Consider the following 7,678-nt stretch of genomic DNA (forward strand, 5'->3'; position numbering starts at 1 on the left):
CATTCTTGCAAATTAATCTGCTCTCCAATTAATGTGCCCAACACGACAAACAGACCGGTTTTAGCTTGGCTGAGCAGACCAGTCAACCAGGGGTGTGCGACTTGAGGACTTGGAAAGCTTGTTGGGGTCCACATTTCCTTCCCCTCCTTCTTCTGGGGCTCTTTTAACAGCTTAGATTTAATTAGGCCAGTTAATCCACCTAAAACCGTTGGATAGAAGAGTTTCTATAGAAACCCTCCCACTCTACCAAACAATATCAAAATCTCCAATATTCCCAATAGTAATTACTACATGGAACAATGGCAGTACATTTATTAATCTGGATCAGTGCTTTCCAATAGAAATAGATTGTGAGTCACATATCTAATTTTAAATTTTCTAGTAACCATGTCATGAAAAAAGTAAGAACATTTTAAAAACACAAAAATCAAGTGAAATCAATTTAACAGCATATTTAAACCATCCTATCCAAAATATTATATTTCATCTTGTAATCAATACAAAACATTGTTAACGTGGTATTTTATCAGTTTTTACATGTCTTCAAAGTCTTGTGTGTATTTTATACTTAGAGCTCATTATAATTTGAACATTTCAAGTGCTCAATAGCCACATCTTGTTAACAGCTACCATATTCTACAGGCTAGGTCTAGATGATGAGAATTCTTTCCTTGATAAGCCCATTTATGACATTTACTGATATATAGAAGTTTCCTTCTTCGTCTTTTTATTTTCCAGACCATGCACATTCTTGACATGCATTAAATTTTATAAAAGTAGACTGCAAATGGTAGTGATGAGAAATGCCAGGTTTTATTACAAGAAAGTGTTCATAAATAGAAATGACTTTGTGTTTTCAATCAAAAAGTAAATAATGCTTGCATGAAAATATGAGCATCAGATTTTCCAAAGGATAATTGAAGACTGGTGTGCAAGAAGAAACCATTTATATACTTTATGAATGTAGAGATATGCTATTTCCCAAGTTTCTATAGAAAAAGAGCGATTTTGAACTACAAGGAATGTTAAGTCATAGTACAAAATAGTGCTTAGTGGTATTCTGGTTTGAAACATACCTATTAAATGCTTGCCTTAGGTGGTTAGGATTAAATACCATACCAATAAAGATTGGCCCTGGCATACTGGAACTTCTAAGTTGAAATTGGTCATAGGAATGCAAACATACAGAGATGTACTGGTTTTCTAAAATACCCTCTTCACTATCACCTTCAAAATAATTTTTTCTCAGTTTTGGAGTGTTTGAGAGAGTGTTTCTTTCCTTTCACTTTTGTTTACTCAACTTAGCATAATCTTGAGGAAATGGGAAAATGAACAGAGAGATTATATGCCCAGAAAACCATTCACATCCATGCAAGAGAACATGTATCCTTAATATTTTCCTAGCCCTTCCTTGTTCTAATATCTAATATCTTATAGCCTTAATGAATATGGCACCTGGGCACAATCACAAAGATATTATGCCAGAAAAAAAAGTGTCCTCAGCGATGCTGAATGTCTGAGGCCAGCCACAGTCTGTGGAATTCTTTTGAGGAAGAGTGGACTCAGAATCACCAAAGGCATCTTATTCATTACCAACGCATATGGTATCTTTTGAAAATGCATCTGCCCATGGAAGGGGGGCAGATTGTGTTTCTGTATCTCAAGATCTCAAGATATTTGAAAACTTATTATTAGGTAGTTAGAACCAGTAGTAGTAGTAGTAAAATTATTATTGAAAACACATTTTATCCATAGATGTTATAAATAGTCAAAATAAAAGTAAATATATATCTACATAAAACTTGCACATGAATGTTTATAGCAGCTTTATAGTTGCAAAATTTGGAAGCAACCAAGATGTTCTTCAATGGATGAATGGATTAACTGTGGTACATCTAGACAATGGATTCTTTTAATTATTATTTTTTTAAATTTTATTTCAGATTCAGGGGTTATGTGTGCTTTTTGGTTACATGGGTATATTGTCAACTGCTGGGGACAATGGACTACTATTTAGCGCTAAAAAGAAGTTAACAAGCTTGAGCTATTGAGTCATGAAAAGACATGGAGGAACCTTAAATGTATATTAGTGAGTAAAAGAAGTCAATATGAAAAGGCTACTTACTGTATGATTTGAACTACATGACATTCTGAAAAATGCAAAACCATGGAGAAAGGAAAAAGATCAGTGGTTGCCAGTGGTGAGGGGGGAAGGAGGAATGAATAGGTAAAGCACAGAGGATTCTTAGGGTAGTGAAAATACTCTGTGTGATACTGTAATGGTAGATACATGTCACTATTCATTTGCCACACGCATGTATAACACCTAGATTAAAGCCCCATATCAACTATGGACTTTGGGTGATAATGATATTTCAACCTAGGTTCATCAATTGTTAATATATGTACCACTTTGGATGGGGGATGTTGATAATAGAGGAGGCTATACATGTTTCAGGGCAAAGGACATAGGGGAAATCTCTGTGTCTTTCTCTAAGTTTTGTGGTGAACCTAAAACTGCTCTAAGAAAATAAAGTCTTTAAAAAGTCACCATAGGTAGGTAGGTAGGCTTAAAATAATTTACCATCATTTGAAAATTACAGTTTATTCATTTCTTACAAAGCACATGCAAATACTGGCCTACTGTATTTTGTTCAGTTTAATGTCTATAGATTGTGTTATCACCTGAGGGGCATGAGAAAATTGATTCCCAGAGCTTCACTTTCAGAGATTCTAATTCAGTAGGTACAACGTGGGGCCCAGAAATGTGAATGCATTCAAGCTCTCTCAGATGATTTTGAAGATCACATTGAAAGAGAAATGACTCTGTCAGGATTGCTATGGATCAGCATCATGTGTATCGGTGTAAGAATTGCTATCTTAGCAGATGGATTAATTATTGCCAGCAATGCTAATAAGCTTAAGGTCAAATCAGTTAAAAAATGTTAGTTCTTTGTGTGGGCAATTTTTGATTAAGTTGCGCTTTCAACATTTTAAAATACTGTACTAAGTACAGATTTTTAAGGCATTCAACCCCTTAAAAATCAATACGTAATTTGCATTTTAGGAAGAGGAATGGAAATGTTCAATATAAGGACATCATAGGCATTGGTCATTAAAATATTTGGCTCTAAGTGCTAATTATGAAAAGTGGAAATAAATATAGGTTCTATTCTAAATATAAATTAGTTCTCTCAGATGGAGGCTATTTTGTATTTGCTAAGATATCCCTTTATTTACATTATTAAAGAAATGCTTTTATTGTTTGAAATGAAAAATTACCCTTATTTAAATGCTTATTAAAAATGACAACATCTTTTTTCTTCAGAAATATGCAGAAATATCTATGTGACAGATTTTATCAGCACAGCTCCATCTGTCAACAGGTAGTTGTATTTGCTTCTCAGTAGAATTGGTGACGGATTTCGACAATTTGATATTATCCTAATAAGCAAAAAGTATTTCAGAGCCTCATGGCTGAACCTGGCTGCACCTTCACTTATTTCAAAATAAAAGTTTTATTAGCCTTTTAGTTATCATGTTTGCTGAGAAATTATGTCATATATTTCATAGTGGAGACAAGAATCACAGTGATTCAATATTGATACCAAAAAGATAAATGTTTTCTTTCTATATTTCAGAAAATTATAATTGTTATTATTCTCATAAAGAAAATAAGTATATTTTTGTTCAAAATATATTACATACAAAATACATGAAATATATCCAAAATTAAATATTTTTATTTGCTATGAGCAATTAAGGTTATTTATTTTATATGATGAAAGTAGAAAAACCTTCTTTAATTTCCAGGTCAAATAAATTTAAAACAAAACATCCATAAGTTTTAGCATCTAAATTTGCTCCCTGGAATGGACCATAAGCTATAACAATATCTAGCCCAAGAATTACTATGGAATGTATTCATAAGAATTAAACTTATTTTTCCTCATGAGTACTAGGTTAATAAGAAAACAGAAAGTACAACCAGATTTATTTTTTTTCAAAAGTGACCAAAAACTGAAGATGTAGAAAAACTAAACTGAAAGGCTTACAACTTTGTTTGCTAAAGAACAGGTGGTATTATGTTTCTGTTTATAAAATAATTACGTGGAGATTATTAAAAGAAACATGGGAAATCAAGAAAATTGGCAAAATTAATCAGAACCCATTATTTACAATGCAGAAATAATTACTATCTCTGTATTTCATTTCTGTATGTCTAAGAAGTATGGATAAATATTTTTATATAATCCATATTTAAACTTTCACATGCTGCTTCAATGCACTTCAACTTTAAATCATAAAGATCTTCTTATGTCATTCATTTTCTGTATTTTCCTTTTTTAGTGTTATGTAATATGCCAATGTATTATAATTTATTTGAAAACTTCTTTAATTTTCGGCCTTTAGGGTTCCAAGTTTTTACTGTTATAAATAATGCTGTGATAAACACACTTATATGTTAATCATTATCCACATTTCCATAGGACGAACGTTATAAGTTTGGTAAAAGTACCAACATTTCTATGCCACTAAATATGTATTGCCACATATGTATTATTACACGGTAATATGTATTGCCACATAACACACCATATGTATTGCTTTCCACAAAGATTATGCCAATTTACAATTCCACCCCAGTGTTTTAAAGTTCTGGTCTCATCACACCTCAAGAGAACAGATGAATCTCAATATGTTTTTTGTATGCAAAAGTACTATTCCAGTGGTCTTTAAAAGCAGCAATTAAATGAGGTCAAAAGGAAGAGCCTGACTTTATCCGAGAAAAATACGACTTTACTGTTAATTAACTGGCCTCAAAGCTTAGTGATATTTTTCCTGATTAGCTCTCAGACCCTGAACTTTTCCTTGTGCTGATGCAAGTCAGGCTAATAGGGAACATGTAATGGCAATCATTAATTGCATCGGATATTTCATGTCAGAGGTATAGTTATTGCCCATTTTCCTGTTTGTTTTTAAAACTAGTAGTTTTCTGAAGGATTGACTGTGCCTGTCATTATCTCTTTGCCCTTGTCATAGTTTATGAGAGACACATATACAGATATTTGCCAAAGATAAAGTGGGTCAAGGAGATCTTTCTTTTGATTGCCAACATATGATACTGTGTCCAGTTTTGCCATTTGTTGATAACATTGTTGTTGTGTTATTATTTGGTGACAACCATCTCTCTTGATCCCATTTTTAATACTCAATACGTAGACTTCATGCATAAATTATAAGGAAAAGACTGAATTGAGTTTTGCTCTACCCTAAGGATCTAAAATATGAGGCTTAAAGTTCTATAACATTTAGTCTGGGTAAGTCAAACTATTAATATGCCTGGTTAGCCCCCTCTATTAGCATCACCCATGATGTGTTCTTGGTCTATAGATTTGTGGCTATTTACAGTTTTGTTTGTTCTGACGTTCCCCATAAGACTTGATCTGGTCTGTTTGAAGGACTTACCTAAAAGGCTTTAAGTAAAGCTGAGCAAGTAGCATTAATAGATTTATCATGGTTCTGAAAATGCTTAACAGTCACTGTGCAAGGTAACAAACTGCATCTCCACTGGACTGTCTCATCTCAAGTAGCATGAATCCCTAAACCTACTTCACCTGCCACTTTATCTCTCAACTGTCGGCAGCTATATCCTCCAAGACTTTAGTTCAATATCCTTATACCTAACAGCTGATGTATGAAAGAATCCTATCAGTTTCGCTGTTGAAATGGCTGCAGACTCCATTATTTCTAGTCACTTCTACTTCTACCTTGATCCAAGGCACCATTATCTCTTGGCTGGTTTATTGTCCGGTAAGACAAATCATGTCACTCCCTTCTCAGAATTCTGAAATTCATTGTTCTCCATCTCATTCAAAATTTTTAAGAGTCCCTAAGGTCGCCCCTGCTGACCCCATAACCTTCTTTCGCACACTGATCCTCTTGTTCACTTCACGTTGGAGTCATTGTGACCTCCCTGTTATTCCTCTGCCCCAGGACTTTTGCACTAGCAATGTCTTCTATCTGGAATGTTCTGCCTTCAGGTAGCCACTTACCTGAACTCTCACTTTCTTCAATGTTTTGCGCAAACATCATCATCTTAATGAGGCCTGTGGTGACCACCCTATTTAAATTGCAGCCCCAGGACTTAGGGTTTTTCTTAACTCTGCTGTATTTCACATTTTTTTCTCACCAATGTGACATACTTATTTACAATTTTTATTGTTTTGTGTTTGTCTCTTCCACTAGAAGGCAAGGTATCTGAAGGCAAGGATCTTTGCTTGCCTTATTCATTAATAAAAATTCCAAGATTCTAGGACAGTGCTTTGCACATAAAATAAATGGAATAGCTGACAAATAAATGCCCCCAAAACAAACAAATTAAAAAAATCTCGAGGTTAAGAATTAATTCTTGAAATGCTAATGAGCTTTAATAGTAACTGTGGAGATGCAGCTGCATAAAAATGTGCCCCTGCTTCTCCTAACTACTCATCGCCTTAGGTTTCCATCCCAATTCACACCTATAAACCAGCTTGATCAAAACCAACAACAACTTCTACCTTGGAAAATTCTTATCTCCTTGATCTTTCAGAAGCTGTTTTTTTTTTTTTTTTTTTTGAGATATATGTGCCTTTATTAGCTGAGCCGCTATTTGAGGGAGATGAAGCGGGAGTGGCGCCGATGCACGGCTGGCCGTGTTTCACCGGCTTGTAGGGGATGGAGAACTCGCCCAGGTAGTGGCCCATCATCTCTGGCTTGAGCTCCACCTGGTTGAAGGTCTTACCGTTGTAGACGCCCACCATGCTGCCCGCCATCTCCGGCAGGATGATCATGTCCTGCAGGTGCGTCTCCACCACTTCCGGCTTCTCCATGGGCGGTACCGCCTTCTTGGCGTTGCGCAGGCGCCTCAGCGGCGAGTGCTGCTTCCGCCCGAGGCCCCGGTTCAGCCGCCGTTGCTGGAGCGCACTGTACAGCTGCATAAGTTGCTCGTAGGACAAGTCCAGCAGCTGGTGCAGGTCCACGACGCGGTAAGTGAACTTGCGGAAGGTCTACTTCTTCTGCTCTACCTCTGTCATCTTGCTGCATAAGCATTTTAAACGGTCATCCACCTCCCTTCTCTTGAAACTTTATTCTGTGAGTTCTATGTTATGATACGCTCCTGTTTCCTTTCTAATTTGAGTCTCCTCGCTTGGCTCTTTCCTCTCTTTTCAGCCTGTATATTTTGGAAAGACCTAGGACTCTGTTCTGGGCAGTCTTCCCCCAGGAAGACACTGTGTCAGGGAACACCCTGCCGTGCCTCCAGATCCTCTCCAGTCTTCCCCCTTCCTATCCCCCCAAGATCCTGTCCAGCCTTCCCCCTTCCCGTCCTCCCCTAAGATCCTCTCCAGCCTTCCCCCTTCCTGTCCCTGAGCCATCGGAAGCACCTCCGCTGATCTTACGGCAGCCTGTCCTCACTGACCCCATTGTACAGACAGGGAGACTGAGGCCTGACACTTAGTCGGGTCGCACAGCCCACGTCCAAGAGAAACAACATCTCTGGAGCCATGAAGATGGCTGTCAGAAGGGGATCGCAGAGCAAGGGCCACTCAGACGTCTCTCACGGCGAAATCAGGCCGTGGTCTAACCTTCCTGCCTGTCTTGGTTTTGGCTGGGGGTGCTCGCCTGAAGCTCTGGGAGC

At 37.0% G+C, this 7,678-nt stretch overlaps 1 pseudogene; it reads right to left on the reverse strand.

Annotated features, from left to right (window-relative positions):
• Window positions 1-6,572: 6,572 nt before the first annotated feature.
• LOC105505033 lies at window positions 6,573-7,076 on the reverse strand (annotated as a pseudogene).
• Between the last annotated feature and the right edge of the window lie 602 nt (window positions 7,077-7,678).

The sequence above is a fragment of the Colobus angolensis genome, unplaced genomic scaffold (assembly GCF_000951035.1).
Source record: "Colobus angolensis palliatus isolate OR3802 unplaced genomic scaffold, Cang.pa_1.0 Scaffold97, whole genome shotgun sequence".
NCBI classification, from domain to species: domain Eukaryota; kingdom Metazoa; phylum Chordata; class Mammalia; order Primates; family Cercopithecidae; genus Colobus; species Colobus angolensis.